The sequence below is a fragment of the Macaca fascicularis genome, chromosome 3, assembly GCF_037993035.2.
Source record: "Macaca fascicularis isolate 582-1 chromosome 3, T2T-MFA8v1.1".
Taxonomy (NCBI): domain Eukaryota; kingdom Metazoa; phylum Chordata; class Mammalia; order Primates; family Cercopithecidae; genus Macaca; species Macaca fascicularis.
Window position 1 is genome coordinate 4512651 of NC_088377.1, and position 18444 is coordinate 4531094.

General features: G+C 45.0%; 1 protein-coding gene across 13 annotated transcripts in view; it reads right to left on the minus strand.

Annotated features, from left to right (window-relative positions):
* The window catches only part of SLC37A1 (solute carrier family 37 member 1), an 82298-nt gene extending 64988 nt beyond the window's left edge, over window positions 1-17310 (minus strand). For 5 of the 13 annotated variants that reach the window (XR_012431963.1, XM_074033966.1, XM_074033963.1 and 2 more), the window contains exon 1: window positions 1875-2106. The gene's annotated coding sequence lies outside the window, so the exon portion shown is untranslated. Of the gene's footprint in view, window positions 1-1082; window positions 2107-14518; window positions 14641-17208 lie in introns of those variants that run through there. The other 8 variants (XR_012431964.1, XM_074033967.1, XM_045389339.2 and 5 more) reach the window with 5 other exon arrangements.
* Between the last annotated feature and the right edge of the window lie 1134 nt (window positions 17311-18444).

The window sequence follows — 18444 nt, forward strand, 5'->3', positions numbered from 1 at the left end:
CTCCAGCCTGGGCAACACAGCGAGACCCTGTCTTAAAAAAATAAAAAAGATAGTAACTGAGGAAACAGCCCATTAGAGCATCTTTATTACAACCTGTAAAACCTGTACGTGTACCCCTGAAACTGAAAGTTAAAAAAAAAAGAAAAAACCCTGAAAGACACATGGTTTTATACCCATCTCTTGAAAAAACAAACCCACCCTAGGCAACTGTAAAACGGAATGAGCCGAGGGAAAGATACATTCACAAGCTCCACTCCCAGACCCACCCACTTGTGATCTGTGCTGCCTAGAAGGTTCCAAGTAATCTGAAGAGGCTCAAATAATGAGGATAGGAAGTGAGCAATAGCAGGAGTAAGGTTCAACAGTCTTTTTAGGGCTGAGGTGCCATTACACGTAATCAAAGTGGCCCTATAGATACTTTAAATAATCTACTTCGTGACTTTTTTTTAAAACTGGGTCTCACTTTACAGGCAAAGATGGGTGAGAAATGCAAAACAAAAGTTTTCATGCATTTTTCTTTTACTTTTTTAAAATTAAGACATAGAATACAACTTCCTGTCCAAAGTGTGCTCTTTCTATGGCTTTTTGCTTTTAAAGGCGCCTTCCATATTAAAGATGAATGAAATGGTCACTATCTCTTTCCCCTTGGCTGAAGTACAAGGAACCTGAATTACATTTGCACCACCTGCCCCCAACCCCCAACAAACAGAACATCACAGGTGGGCTGCATGAAACAGAACGTGTAAATGCAGTTTCAAAATGACTTGGTGAATCACAGGTCTGGAGCCAGAGGTTTTCAAGCTTGCTCTAAAAGGGGATTAATAAAGAAACACCGGGGGGGGGGAGTCTAAAATATGTATTCACTTACACAACTTCAGACAATTTAAGTTCAAAGGCCGGCAGGCAGGCAGGCACCTTCCAGGCAAAAAGCTAAGGGAGACCAGGAAAGCGCAGGTTTTAGCAATTCCTCCTTTGGAGATTCAAAACTGGGGCCGCGGGCTGGGGTGTTGGCGGGGAGTGGGGGTGGTAAGGGGCTTGGCCAGTACCCTTCGTTCAAATGCAAATCCTTAGACTGTACGTACCTTCTCGGTCACCAGGATCGCAGCGTGGGCCGTAAGGGCTGGAAGGCTGGTGGCCAGCGGCTAGGGGACTTTGCGGCGCGTCAAGCCCTTTATTATAAACCCAGAAGGTCGCTGTCACTCGCATTGGCCAGGAGGCCCACGGGCTCCGGGAACCAGCTGCTCAGCCGACAGACAACGCAAAGGCCCAGGGTGCCAGCGCTCCGAGCCAGCGTTCTGTGCCGGCTCCTCCCTGGGCGGCTGGTCCCCGGAGGAGAATTCCGCGGGCACGCCCACGTCCCCATCGCGGCAGACAATGCGCAGGGTCCCCTCCTGCCGGCTCTCTGGACCCTCAGCTGTCACCGCGGCCCGGGCCGGGGTGGGCAGGGGACCCGGCAGGACAGCTAAGCTCGCCCCTGCCGGGGACTCCGTGGAGCGGCTACTGGCCCTGTGCCCGCTCCCTCTGCCTCCACTTCCCCGGAATCCCAGCGTTGCCCCGGTCCGGGAACGCCCGGCATTGTCGCCTAGGGCTACTCTTCTAGATGTCGTATTTCAAAGACTTCCCTCCGCGAAAACAGCTTGAGACCGTCCCCAGCTCTCCGAAAACATCCAAACCAGCCCCGACTTACCCCCCAAAAAAAGAAAAGGAAGGAGGAAAGGAGCCGAGCTCCGAGTGCGCAGGGCCCCGCGCCCGGCTCCCTGCGGCAGCCGCAGGTGCTGAGCGGCTGCGGCGCCCGAGCGCCGATGGCCCCGCAGGTGCGGGCGGTGGGGCTGGGGGTCCCCGCCTCCCGGCCCGGCCCCGGCCCCGCGCCTCACCTGCGCCGCCGAGGCCCGCGCACCGCAGCCGGGCCCGGCCGCCGCGGGCGCTTCCTGCTCGCGACTTCCTGGAGCGGCGCGCGGGAGGCCCCGCCGCCCTTTCACTTTCCCTGGCTCGCGGGGCGCCGGCGGGGCCGCGCGGCTCCTCCCCCTCTCCGGCCGCCGCGACCCCCGGCTCCGGCCCCGGCCCCGGCCCCGGCGTGCCCAGGGTCGCACCAGCCCCGGAGCCACCGGGCGGGGGCGCCCCCACGCCTTGCAGCGCTGCCCGGCCTCTGCAGGCGAACCCGGGTCCTGACCCGCGCCTTCCCCGGCTCGGAGGGCGCACGGGCTTTCGCTGGCCCGCTCCCCACCGGCCTCCGGGCAGTCCCAGGCGGCCTCTGCACCGCTGGCGCTCCGTCCTGAAGGCGGGTCTTCCCCACAGCGGCGAGGGTCACATGCCGCCGCGCCCCCACCCCCAAAGAGGGCCTTTCCTTGGCCTCCCGGCTTTTATTCCTATTGTGTCATGTCAAGGGGCACAATCATGAAGACCAGCACTCTATAGCGTGGAAATGTGGCACGCGGATTTGGCTGTGTCGAACCAACTTGTTAGCCAGCTTGTGTCCCACCTCGCAGGCACGTGACAGAGGCGGCTCCCTGTTAGGCTGGGGGAGCCCGCCGGGTTCTTACCCTTGCTGGCCAGTGCCCTGGCACACAGGCTCTACGTCACCCCAGAAACAACTCTTCTCCCTAGGCAGCCCCAGGGAGGCGCCTGGCCAGTCCCCTAGAAGCTACTGCCGAACACCCACGGAGTGGACCCCCGGCATGGCTTCAGAGCAGAGGGGGCTCCCAGCCCACTCCTGGGGAAGAGCAAAGTGAGGCAGAGGGGAAATTTTCCGGGAAAAAGCCTGCGCCTGGATAAAACAATGCTTAAGGATAAAACCAACCCCAGGCCTGGCTGTAAATGTCCGAACAGGCCAGTGCCCCTTGGACCTCCCCCAGGCCCGTTGAGCTTCCCTCTGGAGAAAGGAGAAGGCATTCTTCCCTGTGTTCGGCTTCCCTGCCCTGCTAGGCCTCGCAGTTTCCCCCTGGGGCCCTGCTTTGTTTCTAGAACACTCTGATATCTGTGTCTCTCTTGGCTGAGCTGGGCTGCGTGAAATCCATGACTTTGTTAGGCATTTGAGAAGCCTTCTGCAGGCAGCAAGAAGACCTGCCCACCTCTCTGCCACCAGGGTGGTGGTTCAGCCACAGGAAGCCTGCGGGCCCCTCATTCCACAAGCCAGACGGCCCAGGGCTCCAGCCTTCTCTTTTTGGCTAGGTTTTCTTCAGACCTTCTTTCTCTCCGCAGGCCCCCTCTGCCAGTTGTTTCTCCTCTCTAGCTCTCCATTCCCAGTGACAGCCCAGTGTGGCTCCCATCCCTCTCTCCAATGGTCTCCGCAGCCCAGGCCCTTGCCACTGGTTCTGCTCGAGGCTACTCCTCTCTCACTGCACTTGTGCGACAGTGTTCTCACTTCCAAGTTCTATCTCCTGCAATCCACTCTTTAAGCTGCCTCAAATTGCCCTCCTAAAGCAAAATCTGATCTTGACATTCCTGATTTTAAAACCTTTGGGACATCCCATCACCTACAGCTTTTACATTTGAAAGGCAATAATACGAGCTCAGGATATATAGGACACCTCGGCCATCACATCGAGACAGCTTCTTCCCGCCCCTCCCCTCCCCCACCCAGCTTTACTGACATAACTGACAGATAAAAATTACATAATTTATAGTCTATGATGTGATGTTTTGATATATGAATACATTGTAAAATTATTGCCACAGTCAAGCTAGTATATCCAATCACCTCACATTATTTTTGTTTTGGTGGTGAGAATATTTAAGATCTATTCTTCTTGCAAATTTCAAGTATACAATGTATTATTACTAACTATACATTAGAGCTGTACATTAACTCTCTAGAACTTACTCATCTTTCCTAAGTGAAACTTTGTACTCTTTGGCCAGCAACTCCCCATTTCTCCCACCCTACTACCCCTGGTAACCACCATTATTATATGCTCTACTTCTCTGAGTTCAAGTTTTTCAGATTCCACAAATAAGTGAGGTCATGCATATTCTTCTTTTTTTGTTAGTTTTTTTGTTGGCTGGTTTGTTTTGAGACAGGGTCTTGTTCTGTTGCCCAGGTTGGGGGGCAGTGGCTGAGTGCAGTGGTCAAGGCTCACTGCAGCCTTGATCTCCCAGGCCCAAGTGATCCTCCCACCTCAGCCTCCTGAGTATCTGAGACTACAGGCCCATGCCACCATGCCCAGCTGATTTTTTAAATTTTGTAGAGATGGGGTCTTGATATGTTGCCAAGGCTGGTCTTGAACTCCCAGGCTCAAGAAATCTTCCTGCCTCAGCCTCCCAAAGTGCTGGGAGTAGAGACGTGATCTACCATGCCTGGCCTATATTTGTTTTTCTGTACCTGGCTTATTTCACTTAGCGTAATGTACTCCAGGTTCATCCATGTTGTTGCCAATGACACGAAATCCTTCTTTTTTAAGGCTAAATAGTATTCCATTGTGTACATATAGATATACACCACATTTTCTTTATAAACTTCCCTCTAGTACTGCTTTTGCTGCATCCCATAAGTGTTGGTATGTTGTTTCCATTTTCATTTGTCTCGAGGAATTTTCTGATTTCCCTTTTGATATCTTCTTTGACCCCACTGGTTGTTCAGGTGTGTATTTAATTTCTGCATATTTGTGGATTTTCCAATTTTCCTCCTGTTACTGATTTCTAGTTCATACTATTGTGGTCAGAAAAGATACTTGATATTTTAATCTTCTTAAATTTGTTAAAACTTGTTTTGTGGCCTAACATATGATCTAGCCTAGAGAATGCTCTGTATACATGTAAATGTGCATTCGGCTGCTGGTGGAAGGAGTGTCCTATGTGTCTGCTAGGTCCATTTGCTCTAGAGTGTTGTTCAGGTTCAGTGTTCCCTTATTCGTCTTCTGTCCGGGTCATCTATTCATTGTTGAAAATGGGGTACTGAGGCCGGGCGCGGTGGCTCAAGCCTGTAATCCCAGCACTTTGGGAGGCCGAGACGGGCGGATCACGAGGTCAGGAGATCGAGACCATCCTGGCTAACACGGTGAAACCCCGTCTCTACTAAAAATACAAAAAACTAGCCGGGCGAGGTGGCGGACGCCTGTAGTCCCAGCTACTCGGGAGGCTGAGGCAGGAGAATGGCGTGAACCCGGGAGGCGGAGCTTGCAGTGAGCAGCTGTGATCCGGCCACTGCACTCCAGCCTGGGTGACAGAGCGAGACTCCGTCTCAAAAAAAAAAAAAAAAAAAAAAAAAAAGAAAATGGGGTACTGAAGTACCCTGCTATTACTGTATTGCTATTTCTCCCTTGAGTTATGTTAATAACTATTTAGGTACTCTGATGTTGGGTGCATATACATTTATAATTGTTATATCCTCTTGATGAATTTATCTCTTTCTCACTATATAGTGACTCTTATGAAGTTGTTGACTTAAAGTCTGTTTTGTCTGATATAAGTATCTTTTTTGCTCTTTATTTGGTTACCATTTGCATGGAATATCTTTTCCCATGCCTTTACTTTCAGCCTATGTATATCCTTAAAGCTAAGATGAGTCTCCTGCAGGCAGCACATAGATTTTTTTTAATATCCATTCAGACACTTCTGTCTTTTGATGGCAGAATTTAATTCATTTACATTAAAGTAATTATTGATAGATAAAGACTTACTACTGCCATTTAAAAAATTGCTTTCTGGCTGTTTGTAGTTCCTTTATTGTTTTCTTACTCCCTTACTATCTTCCCTTCTGATCTGATGATTTTTGTAATGGTATGCTTTCATTCCTTTCTCTTTACATTTTGTAACTCTACTACAGGTTTTTGTTTTGTGGTCACTATGATGCTTGTATAAAACATTTTAGGCCAGGCGCTGTAGCTCTTGCCTGTAATCTCAGCACTTTGGGAGGCCGAGGTGGGCAGATCATGTGGTCAGAAGATCGAGACCATCCTGGCCAACGTGGTGAAACCCCGTCTCTACTAAAATACAAAAAATTAGCTGGGCGTGGTGGCATGTGCCTGTAGTCCCAGCTACTTGGGAGGCTAAGGCAGGGGAATTGCTTGAACCCAGGAGGCAGAGGTTGCAGTGAGCTGAGGTCACACCACTGCACTCCAGTAATAAAACGTTAGCTGCCTACAGAAATCCTACACTTCAATTTCTCCCCACCTCAACATATTTTATGTTACTGATATCACAATTTACATGTTTTATGTATTGTGTATCCACTTACAAATTATTGTACCTACAATTATTTTTAATACCTTTGTCTTTTAACTTTTATACTAGAGTTAAAAGTGATTTACACACCACCACTGTAGTATTATTCTGAATTTGACTACATTTTTACTTTTACAGCGAGTTTTCTACATTTATATGTTTTCATAATGTTAGCGTCCTTTCATTTCAACTGGAATAACTCCTTCTAGCAGATCTTGTAAGGTGGCTTAGTGGTGATGAACTGCCAGAGCTTTTGTCTGGGAAAGTCTTTCTCTCTCCATTTCTATAGGAGAGCCTTGCCTGGTATAATATTCTTGGTTGGTTGTTTTCTTTCAACACTCTGAATATATCATCCCACTCCCTCCTGGCCTTCAAGGGCTATGCGGAGAAACCTATTGACAGTCTTATGGGTTTTCTATGTGTGACAAGTTGCTTTTCTCCTGCTGCTTTCAAAATTGCTTCTTTAAGTTTTGAGAATTTGATTATAATGTATCTTGGTGAAATCTCTTTATATTTAGTCTATTTGTGGCTCTTTGGGACTCATGGATCTGGACATTCATTTCCCTTTACAGATTTCGGAAGTTTCTGTCATTATTTATTTAAATAAGCTTTCTCTTCCTTTTCTTTCTTTGCTCCTTCTAGGATTCCCATAATGCTTATCCTAGTTTGCTTGATGATCTTCCTAAGTTGCATAGGCTCTCTTCACTCTGTTTCACCAAGAGCATGGTATGTATGCCATCAACTTAAGGAGCAGACATTCTCCCAGAGAAGGCCAAGGCAAAGCCAGTGACAGGCCTTGACTGACAAGGAACTGAGGTTTCCCTGAATGGGGCTTTGAGGATACTAGGCTTCAGAGCTCAAGAAAATGCCTCATGCTTAGAAAGCATTAGAGCATTAAACACTATTAGAGAGAAAGAAAAGGGAAAATCAGAACCTGATTACTTAACATGGAGAAAAGAAATTCATTTTATCTCCACTGATCAAAAAGCAAGAATTCTAGCTGTATGGTGCACTGACTGGCGAGGAAGGGTGATTTATGTTCAGTTACGAGTGTTGTTGATAAGAAATACAATGAAAAGCCTCTCATTATTAAGCATGCTCTGTATTCCAGGCATTGTGCTCGGCCTACAGATATAAAACTGACAAGAGTCCACACACCGAAGAACTATAACGCAATCCAGCAAACATAATTAGGTATGAAGGCGTAGGCATTCCCAGTCCTATAGGACCCCAGGGAGGAGACTGGCCATGCTCCCTACCCCATGCCACACTTTCAGTTGCAGTACTTTTGACTCACTTCCTATTAACGTATGAAAGCTCTGTTTCCTCCAAAGCATTCTCCTCCTTGATCATAAAGAACAGGCAATGGCCATGAAAAACAATGACTGAGTCACCCTGGCTGGGATAGACCTGTCAGTCCTACAGTGTCAGGGGAAGTGGCAAGGGATGTAAGATAACTAGATGTCGTCTCTAAAAGAAGAGGTCCGTAGAAAACCTTTAAAATTGGACATAAAAATCATACTTTACTTATATTATTTAGAAATACAGGGAACTATCAAAAGAAATGGGTAAAAGAGTAGAAAATGGTTGGGGAATGAGACAGAGGAGTTGAAGGGATAAAGCCAGGTCCAGCTGTTTGTTGTTATATACCTTTAGTATCATTTCATTTTAAAACTATAGGCATGATATTTAAAGAAATATCAACATAAAGACAGAAGGCTGTGCTTAATTTAGGTAATGGCATTTTACTGGTAGAATTTTAGACACTGTGATACTTGAATTAGAGACATATTTGGAGGAGAGGAGCTTTGCAAGTATCCTGAAATAATAAGGGGACAAACACCCATTTATAAGGGTGGTTCTCTTTAAACTACCTGTATAAAATAGGCAAATTTTCTTGCTTCTAAGACCCCTTGGCAGTGTTTCCCAGCAGAGTAACTTTCTTGCTTTTCTTCTATATGTGTGGCAAGGGAAATAGTAACTGAGAGAGTACTCATGGGTCTTTGGGGAGTAAACTGGATCCTAACTGAAGTAGGACTTGATAAAGTCTTGAATCGAATTCAGGGACTTATAGTTCTTTCAGTGAAGCATTCCTCTGTAGCTGAGCTCCACTCTGGGGCTAACTTGTTGCCTGAGCCCATCTGTTGTAAATTCCTCTTGATTTTATGCCTATAGGTAGAATGAGGTCAGGTATGTGGGAACAGGAAACTGACCCATCAACTCAGGAGTCATTCTCGCAATTGAGCTAGTGCAGATACATGAGATAAGCAAGTTGGAAAATTTTTATGGGGTCTTCAAAAAGGCATACTCTTAGGCTGGGCATGGTGGCTCACGCCTGTAATCCCAGCACTTTGGGAGGCCAAGGCAGAGGGATCATCTGAGGTCAGGAATTCGAGACCAGCCTGACCAACAGGGTGAAACCCTGTCTCTACTAAAAATACAAAAATTAGCCAGGCGTGGTGGTGGGCACCTGTAATCATAGCTACTGGGGAGGCTGAGGCAGAATAATTGCTTGAACCCGGGAGACGGAGTTTGCAGAGAGCTGAGATGGCACCATTGCACTCCAGCCTGGGTGACAGTGAGACTCCACCTCAAAAAAAAAAAAAAAAAAAAAAAGGCATGGTCTCCAGTCCAGCTCTAGTTTGGTAAACTACGTGGCTGAAATTAAGGGGCTGTTCTTTAAAGTTCCCTCTGGGCCAGCATTTGATGATTTATGGACATGGTACTTTTCAACACTGATGGAAGAATGAAATTACTCATATCCTCTTTATCAAACTGATATTGTTTGGGTATTTGTCCCCTCCAAATCTCATGTCAAAACTTGACCCCCACTGTTGGAAGTGGGACCTAGTGGGAGGTGTCTGGGTCATGGGGGAAGATCCCTCAGGAATGGTTTGGTGCTATCCTCTCAGTAGTGAGTGAGTTCTCACTGTATCGGTCCCTGTGAGAACTGATTAGAAGGAGCCTGGCACCACTCTCCATGCTCTCTCTCTTCCTTCCCCTCTCACTGTGTGAGGCCTGCTCCACTTCGCCTTTCACCAAGAATGGAAGCTTCCTGAGGCCTTCGCAAGAAATAGGTGCTGGTGCCATGTTTCTTGTTCAGCGTGCAGAAACATGAACTAAATAAACCTCTCTTCTTTATAAATTACCCAGCCTCGAGGATTCCTTTATAGCAACCCAAATGGACTAAGACACACACTTCAGTAGTCTTTCATGGATTGCCTATCTATTCCCACCAGACATGGAGTCTGGGAAAGGATGGCTTTGGATGGTGAGACTTTCTGCTCCATCAGCTTAATCTACCCTACTCACCACTGGCTGACAGTTTAGGTAGCCAGTCCCCCTCACAGCCTAAACTGAAGACCTCAGCACTCACTGTGGTCATCAGAAGGCACATGCCCTGGGTTCCTCCAGGCAGCTGTTCCTTTCCAGTTAATTTATAGTTTTAACTCTTATGATTAAGACCATTAGTATTTAACGCTTATAACTGAAATCATTTCTAAAAAAGACTTATGTAACTCAATAATAAAAGCAACTTATTGAGCTGGGTGTGGTGGCTCACGCCAGTAATCCTAGCACTTTGGGAGGCCAAGGCAGGTGGATTGCCCGAGCTCAGGAGTTCAAGAACAGTCTGGCCAACACAGTGAAACCCTGTCTCTACTGAAATACAAAAAATTAGCTGGGTGTGGCGGCATGTGCCTGTAATCCCAGTTACTTGGGAGGCTGAGACAGGAGAATTGTTTGAACCCAAGAGGCAGAGGTGGCAGTGAGCTGAGATCGTGCCACTGCACTCCAGCCTGGGTGACAGAGTGACAGTCTGTCTCAAAAAAAAAAAAAAAAAAAAAGCAACTTATTGAATATGATATTCTCTCCTGACTATTACTTGAGATGATCTTTTTGAGCATCATTAAGATTCCACAGTGAATACTGAGCTAGCAAAAAAAAAAAAAAAAAAAAAAAAAAAAAAAGCATGGGACTTGGAATCTGGAGTGACGGGTTAAAATTCTGACCCCAAACTTACTCTTTTGGGACCCTGTGAAAGTCAATTTACTCTCCTGAACTCCAGTTTTCCTAGTGTGACTCTGTGGGGTTGATGTATGGATGAACGGGGAAAGTAAGGTGTTAGAATGTAGGCACCATGAAAGCAGACATTTTTTAACTGGTTTTATTCATCAGTAAATCCTTATCATGTATAGAATCATGCCTGGCACACAGAAGACATTCAATAAATATTTATGCTAATATTCCTAAGGATGCTTTAGGAACTGTAAATTAGTGTACAAATGCTTATGGCTGCTCTAATTATTGGAAAGCACAGCTAATCAGTGTGAATATGTAATCAATCTAGGACTCATATCAGGAGCTGAAGGAAGGAGAGAGCCACAAAGTCCCTTGCATCAGCTTGTTTTGATTTGCTATTTTTCTCTAAAAATGAAGTTTGATTCCCTCCCACCATCTTTAATATACATCCTGTTAAGCTTTGATTATTTGACACAAAGTTAATTGAGGTTTAAAAATAAAATATGCCTCCAAAGTTACTATATATCACTTTGCAGCTATCTTTCTGATGGCAAATGAAGGAACATCTGTAAGAGTACACAGAAATGCCACTTTCAATTCAGGGGTATCAACATTGAACCAGGCCTGGGATGCCAGAGCTCATGTTCACCTTCCAAGTAGACAAGGGAATCCTCTTACTGCCTGCGCAGCCTCCACTTCACCAACATTAGCCTTATTAAATCTGTCACATGGGGAACATTCAATCAATTTGTGTTCCAGTTTCTTCTCCTCTAGTGTAGGGTCACTGGATGTTTTCATCTGCAAGACACTGTCCCTATTACAAAGATGAATAGGAGAGGTCCTCATTCTTAGGAAGTGAACAATCTAGTTGGTACAAAACTACAGAGAGCCTCACATCACATAACTGAAAAATCCCCTTAAATCCTTAACCTGTCACAAATTTTCTGGTTTTAACTTTCAGAAAACAAAATTTTAAAAGCTCTTTTAGAAAAAAATCATGTTTTGGATACTGTAATTTTCACAAGTCAATATTTTGCACACACCAGTAGCCTTGTCTGTGTCTCTGCTCTAGAGCTGAAGCTTAGTGGGCTCCCTACCTGTTGGGGGCTGAAGCCACAAGGATCTAGGTCGACTCTGGGGGATCGTACCTCTCCAGCCTTCCAACTGCCCGACAGTGATGGAGTGTGGAGGATTACTTCAGGGGCTACCCACCTGGGAGACACAGTCACCTGGAGGACGCTGCAGACAAGGGTTGGGGATAAGCCTGTCTATGGGGTTGTGTAAGTGACAGCTGAGGTGAGACCTGGAGAAGGCATCGAGTTACCCAAAAGAAGAGTGGAAGGTGTTCCAAGCAGAGAACAGCGTGGGCAAAGGCCCAGCAATCCTAGAGAAAGTTAGGTTTGGGGAACTGAAAGTCATTATGGCCAGAGCAGAGAGTGCAGTGTGTGAACATACGGCAAGAGAAGAGGCTGGGGAGGGACTTGGTGGCCACGTCATTCGGAGCCTAATAATCGAATGAGGGAGTCTGGACTTTACTACTGAAAGATTTTAAACTGAAGAACAACGTGATTAGATGTATGGTTTTAAAAGATTATTCCGGTCAGTGTGGCAAATAGATTGAAAGAGAGTGAGACTAAGGCAGGGAGACCACCTGGGCTGTTGGTGTCTTCTTGGCAGAAGATGATGGTGTCCTGACTAAGGAAGAAGCAGTGGGAATGGAAAAAAGTAGATGGATTTGGAACAATTTGGAAGGAAGAATCTCCAGGATTTGGAGATTGGTTGGGGAAGAGGGAAGGAAAGAACTGGTCCCAGACATTGATGATGTTCAGATTCTGGCTTAGGAAACCAGTAGCAAGTGGGCCCTTCATTAAGATAAGGAAATAAAGAAAAGAGAAGGTTTGGGCAACTGGTGTGTGTAGGAAAGAAGTTCAGTTTTGCCCTTGTTGAGTTTGAGATGGATGATAAAAAGGTCAGCCCAAGAAGTGGCTTTTTTGTGGGATCTGGAATATAGGGGAGGAAGCATAAGCAATAATAACTTGAAACTGTTCTCAAAACCCTTTTAGAGTCAATTAATTCATTTATTCTGGGAGTGAACTTGGGAGCGAGATGCCTGTCTTGCAGGGGAATGCTGGGCACAGGCAGAGGCTGATGAGTTCTTGATCTCTAGGTCCTTTTTCTCCCTTTACTGTATAAATTTTACTTATTCTACTACGTTACAATACATATCATATATGTGCATGACTTAAAATAGTAACAAAAGAAAATATCATGACACACATAGAGAAGTTTCTAGAACTAAACACATACCTCGATGTCCAGCTTGCTGCCAGTTAGCTTGAAAAGGTGTTCAGGATTAAGGTGAAGAAAACAACCTAATAAAGCCAAGCTGCCTCTTCACTCCAGAGAGTTTCCTAAGCTATCACCCCTATTCTTTCTTCCGACACATCCTTGGAACTGAGACCAGGGCCAAGATGACCCAAAATGACCAGGCCATCTCCCCATTTCTAGCCATCCTAAAGCCTGGTGCACTTCTGGGACCCTCTTTAAATGTATTAATATAAAGAACTGCTAAAAAGAAAGCTACAATATTCTGAACATACCAAGATAACTAAGTGATCAAAGAAATACATTAGTGAATCACATTCTAAATGAAACAATCTTCACTTATCTTGTTTAATAAATACATATTTTCACATTTCCATTCTTGTTCAATGGGGAAACTCTTTTAAGGCCCCTGAACTGAGACTTTGTTCTGAGGTCATAGATAACAGCACTGAGCTGTTCTAGTACCACCCGGATGTGGTTGCCAGAGGCCCCGTCTCGTTCCTCTCAGTGCAGGGCCTCAGTGATTAGATAGCACAAAGCCAGCTCTGGGAAACCTAAAATTGCCAGTCCAGTTTAAAATCTTTCTGGCTTTCCTCTTTGTAGAGGGAGAGGGAAACGGTTCATTTAGCTCTTCTGATAACTATATTTGCTCCACGACTATTTAGAGGCTTGTCCTAGTAACTAGATAATTAAAAATGGGCTTGAGGAGAGGAGAAAGGCAGTTCAAACAAGCAGGTATGCCAGCGCCACAAGAGGAGGACAGCAACAGTACCCAGAGCTGAGGAAATTCTGGTAGTCACCCAAGAAACACGAGTGAATGAGATACTGAGAAAAGACACCCGAAACATTGTTTTCTTAAAAACAAAATGGAGACTGGGTGTGGTGGTTCACACCTGTAATTCTAGCACTTTGGGAGGCTGAGGCGAGTGGATCTCTTGAGCTCAGGAGTTTGAGCCTGTGCAACATGGCAAAACCCTGTCTCTATAAAAAAAAAAATACAAAAAATCAGCCAGGTGTGGTGGCAGGCTCCTGTATTCCCAGGTACTCGGGAGGCTGAGGCAGGAGGATCACCTGAGCCTGGGAGGTTGAGGCTTCAGTGAGCTGTGATCATGCCACTGAACTCCACCCTGGATGACAGAGCCAGACCTTGTCTCAAAAAAACAACAAAAAAAAACCAAAAAAAGGAGCATAATTTCCTTAAGTAATACCCCCTACCTCGTTCAATTTTATATTAAACATTTTCATTCATTCTCTTATCCAACATTTGTGACATAATAATTTTGGTATATCCTTAAGGTGAAATACTATTGTCTTTAAAACACTTTGGAAAATTTTTTTTGACATGTTCACCATATAATGACATGTGATAATGTAAATGACAAATAGAATGATTTCAATTAAATAGACATACATATGCATTTTAAAAGCGTGAAAGGATTCACACCAAAATGGCAGTAGTTATTATCTTTGGGAAGTGAGATTATTGGTTATCTTTATTTTCTTCATTATACTTTACTGTATGTTCCCAATTTTCTAAAAGTATTCAGTAATATTTAATAAGTTGAGTATCTGGTATGTGTCAAGTTCTGTGCCAGACTGTGGGGTGGAGGCCTTGGGAGGTGCTTAGGGAGGCTGACCTGGAAACACGTTACAACTGTGTAGGAAATGCATCAGAAGCACAACCAGAGAGATGGTAAGAAGGGGCTGGCAGCAGTTAGAAACAGCATCCCTAGGAAAGTTACATCTGGTAAAGTATTAAAGTTGACAAATTGTTCACCGGGTAGAGAAACATGGGCATCACATTTCAGAAACAGAAAATAACATATACAGATGTATGAAGGTGGCCTGCAAAAAACTAATCTAAATAATTAACAGGGGTTATCATAGGTGAAGAATCAGCATTTGGGGAAAAATGCTTATCTTCTCAAAGAATCGAGGAAATATTAATACCAACTAAAGTCACTACGAGACACTGCCTTGTCCATCAGATTAGCAAAGAAGAAAAAAGACTTACAGTAGGCGAGGGAGCAGTGAGTCACACACTCTGTTCTGGTGAGAATGGGGATAGGTCTGGCCATTCTCGGAGGCAATGCAGCAACATGTATTTAGGCTCAGCAATTTCTTGATTCTATAAAGCTGCAATCCAAAGAGCTGAATTTGAGATGTAGACAAAGATCTATGCATTCAGATGTTCATATTGATTTCATTCACTCATTCATCTATTTACTTTGGGCAGGGGGTTCACAGGTGTTCACTGTATTATTTTACTGGCACATGTGAATATGTGTTCTTTTGTATGCATCAAATATTAAATAATTAAAAATTTTTAAAACCTGAGCTAAATATACATGTTACATTTTTATGGCACTTCCAAATCATTTCATCCTCATTATCTTATTTGATCATGACCTTTCTAAAAGTTGGGTAGGGGGAGCCTTATTCTGGGAAAATCATGAGCATGTGGTTCAGCATGCTACTACTTTCCCTGTCCCTTTTCTAGAAAATCTGATCCACTCTTAGATCTTGAAAAGTACAGCCCCATGTAGCACAGGATCTCCCACCACAACTGCTGGTTAGAGTGAGGCTATCTGCAATATCAAAACTAGAACCAACCTTGCATATCCACCAGTAGGAAAGTGTAACCTCCACTTTGGAATGAAGGATTAACATGTAGCCAGAAGGCATAATAGTTTTTGTTTTTGTTTTGTTTTGTTTTGCTTGAAATAGAGTTTCGCTCTTGTTGCCCAGGCTGGAGTGCATTGGTGTAATCTCAGCTCACTGCAACCTCTGCCTCCCAGGTTCAAGCGATTCTCCTGCCTCAACCTCCAGAGCAGCTGGGATTACAGGTGCCTGCTACCACACCCAGCTAATTTTTTGTATTTTTAGTAGAGACAGGGTTTCACCACGTTGGGCAAGCTGGTCTTGAACTCCTGAGCTCAGGCAATCCACCCACCTTGGCCTCCCAAAGTGTTGGGATTACAGGCGTGAGCCACCGCACCCAGCCCTGGTAATTTTTTTAACAGTGTAGATTTATGTAGAATTTGCCCCCAAATGGGTCTGTAATTTCTTTCTCATTTCCTTGTAATCCCCTAGTACTCTACCTAGAAGACACTCAGATGTAGTTAAGCAACTGATATCCTGAGAGAGCCCTCGGAAAATGGAGTGTGTTAAGAAGAATAAAAAAAACAAGAAAAAGAAAAAAAAATTCACATCACTTTTTTCTCTTTTCCTAGTGCTGCATAAAGCACAGCTCTGTTGCAAGATAATATCTAACACTCAATTTGATAAACCTGTGTTGTCTGAGCACTTACTACGTGCCAAGCACTGAGCTATGTCCTTGAGTTGCTACCCAAGGTGAAATTTGAGTCTATCCAATTTTCTGACGTCTCTTGTCTCCACACAGGTGTCCACTAAACTATTTCCCTACTGGTTATGATACATTACGGAATAATCTCACTTCCTGGGTGAAAAATAATTTATATTTCTCTCTTGACAACTGTGTTTCAATAGCCTTCCACTGACCTACATACCTCAGGTATGGGCGTGTGTGTATCTGGCATTTTCCTCCTCGCTGGGTGCCAACTTTATGAGACATAATCCACAAACAGTTCAAATACCTACTTACACTTAAGAATCTACCTGTCTATATATATCCAGAAGCTTCAGTCTCTCCCCACCCTTATGTATATTAGTGCTAATGAATATGAGCATTAAAACTAATCTGTTCATCACAGACTAACTTCTGATTGTCACAAACAACTATCTGACTGAATCATCTTTGGCAGTTTGATTCTTTTCAAGAAAAAACCTCTACTGAAAACGATTAAGATAAACTTGAGTTAAAATTCTCCCCCAAACATACTGATAGCCAAAAGGTGCTTAACCTATTATAAGATTAACAACAGTACAATTAATAGTAATAGCTCCCATTTACTAAGTGCTTTACTGTGTGCTAGGCACTGTGCTACTCTCATTATGAATATCTAATTTTGACCTCACAACAGCCCATTTTACAGATGAGTGGACTGACTTCAGAAAGAAGTATATGGAGCTAGGGCTCCAATCCCGGGTCTGTCTCTATCCTCTAAATGCTAATATGTGATACTACCAACACTGTTTTAAAAAGTTTTCAATTGTACATGTAGATAGAACTTTTTCTATCTATATACCCTAATATATTTGTTTATAAATATGCATATATATGAAATTGGTAAATTTACCAGAGTACAATTATTCTAATAAACAACCTCAGAGTTCTATAGTTAAAATACGCCTGAACTCATTTTGTTGAAAGTCCCTGCTTTTTATCTGAACAGTGCCTACAAAACTTCAAAAAAAATCTGTTTGCATTTTACCAAAGCCCCTCAGTTCTTAAGGCCTTTTCTCCACACTGTCCAGGAGAGCTCAGAAGAGACACTCTTAGGGACTCAGTCGCCATGGCAACTGCCAAGCTGCAGGGCCTCCAGCTGGGAGGTGGGCCTGGAAGGTTGTGGAAAATACAGAAGGCAGCCCCAGGGTGGTTTCAACAGTTTCCCCGGCCTTGGCCATCCCACCAGGAAGCAGAAGGCACCCTGACCAGCCCATCTGCAGAGATCAACCATGGCCGGCCTGGGACTGTTTTTCTTCTTTTTGAAGGGGTTAATGGGTAAAAGGAAATGGATCGCTCCATTTCTACTTAAGAAGGACAAGAAGATCATTTCTTACTGAAGAAACGAAGTGCAGAGGAACCGCGGCCACTGCTGCCCTCCACTCTCCTGAGAGCGTTCCCCTCGGCCCTCGCTCCTCCCTGCAGAGCGGCACTTGCACGAACTTCCCGCTTGGGGGTTATGGGAAGGGCCTCTGTGGATGATGGGAAAGCCCCGCAGGGGATAATGGGAAGGCCTCGCGGGGGATGATGGGAGACCCCTGCCAGAGGAAGATGGGCAGCCCCTTTTGATTTTTAAGCGGTGGAAGAGGATTTCCTCTCATTTTCCAGTAAGGAAAAACCTTCTGATGATGTCCTCGTCTTTCTGCCTCTCATCTTCCCACCACTCCCACGCCCCAGGAAAGGAGGAAGATGGGCTGAGCAAGCATTTTGAGGGCCTTCAGAATTGGAAAGTGCTGCTTCTGGCATTACCCGGCATTTCCAGGTCACTGTGGGGTCAGGGGTCAGGGATCCTGGGGCTCTGAGTGAGGCATCCGCTTGGCTTGATGAAGTCCTCCTGGGGTTTCCTGGGTATGCAGAGAGGTGCCCAGCGCTCCGACTGCCTCTTGGCAGCTGTGGCTTTCAGCTGAATCTGGGCTGGGGTGCAGCTTCTTTCTGGAAAGAGGAATTTAGAATCCAGTCCAGGTGCTGCTGCAGGAGGTGCTGGGAGGCCCATCCTGTTGTTCACCCCTTCTTGCCTTTGTCAATTATTTGGATAATTGCTAAACCCACAGTGTAGTGAAATTACTATAGATTGAAAGATTTGGGAGGGAAGACCCTGGCAAATTTGTACGGGATAGAGATCAAATTGTAAACCTTAGGATTTAATAGCTGTAGCTAGATGTCTAGTTGCTAAGGATGTGATCCAGAGCAGGGTTTGCTTAACCATGTAGTTTGCTCAAGCCACTCCCTGGTGTTTGCAATCCAAGGCATTTGAACCAGTGGTCCTCTGCTTGGTAGATGCTTTACAGTCACTGCCAGAAAACTAGTTATTTCTTTATCACAGATCTGGGAGGCAGTATAGTGATGAGCAACAGTTGCTCTTGGGTCTGATGGCTCGATTTGAATCCCACTGGCTGTATGATCTTGGGCAATGATCTTAACTGCTGTGGGCCAAAGTTAAGGCTGTTGAGGCAGAAATTGATAAAGGCTTATTGAAAGTCAAATTTGAAGATTGAATGGGGAAGGCACAGCAACAAAGTTGGGTGTGTTCCAAAGTCTGTTACAAGTTGCAATGGTTTTATAAGAAAGTTGAG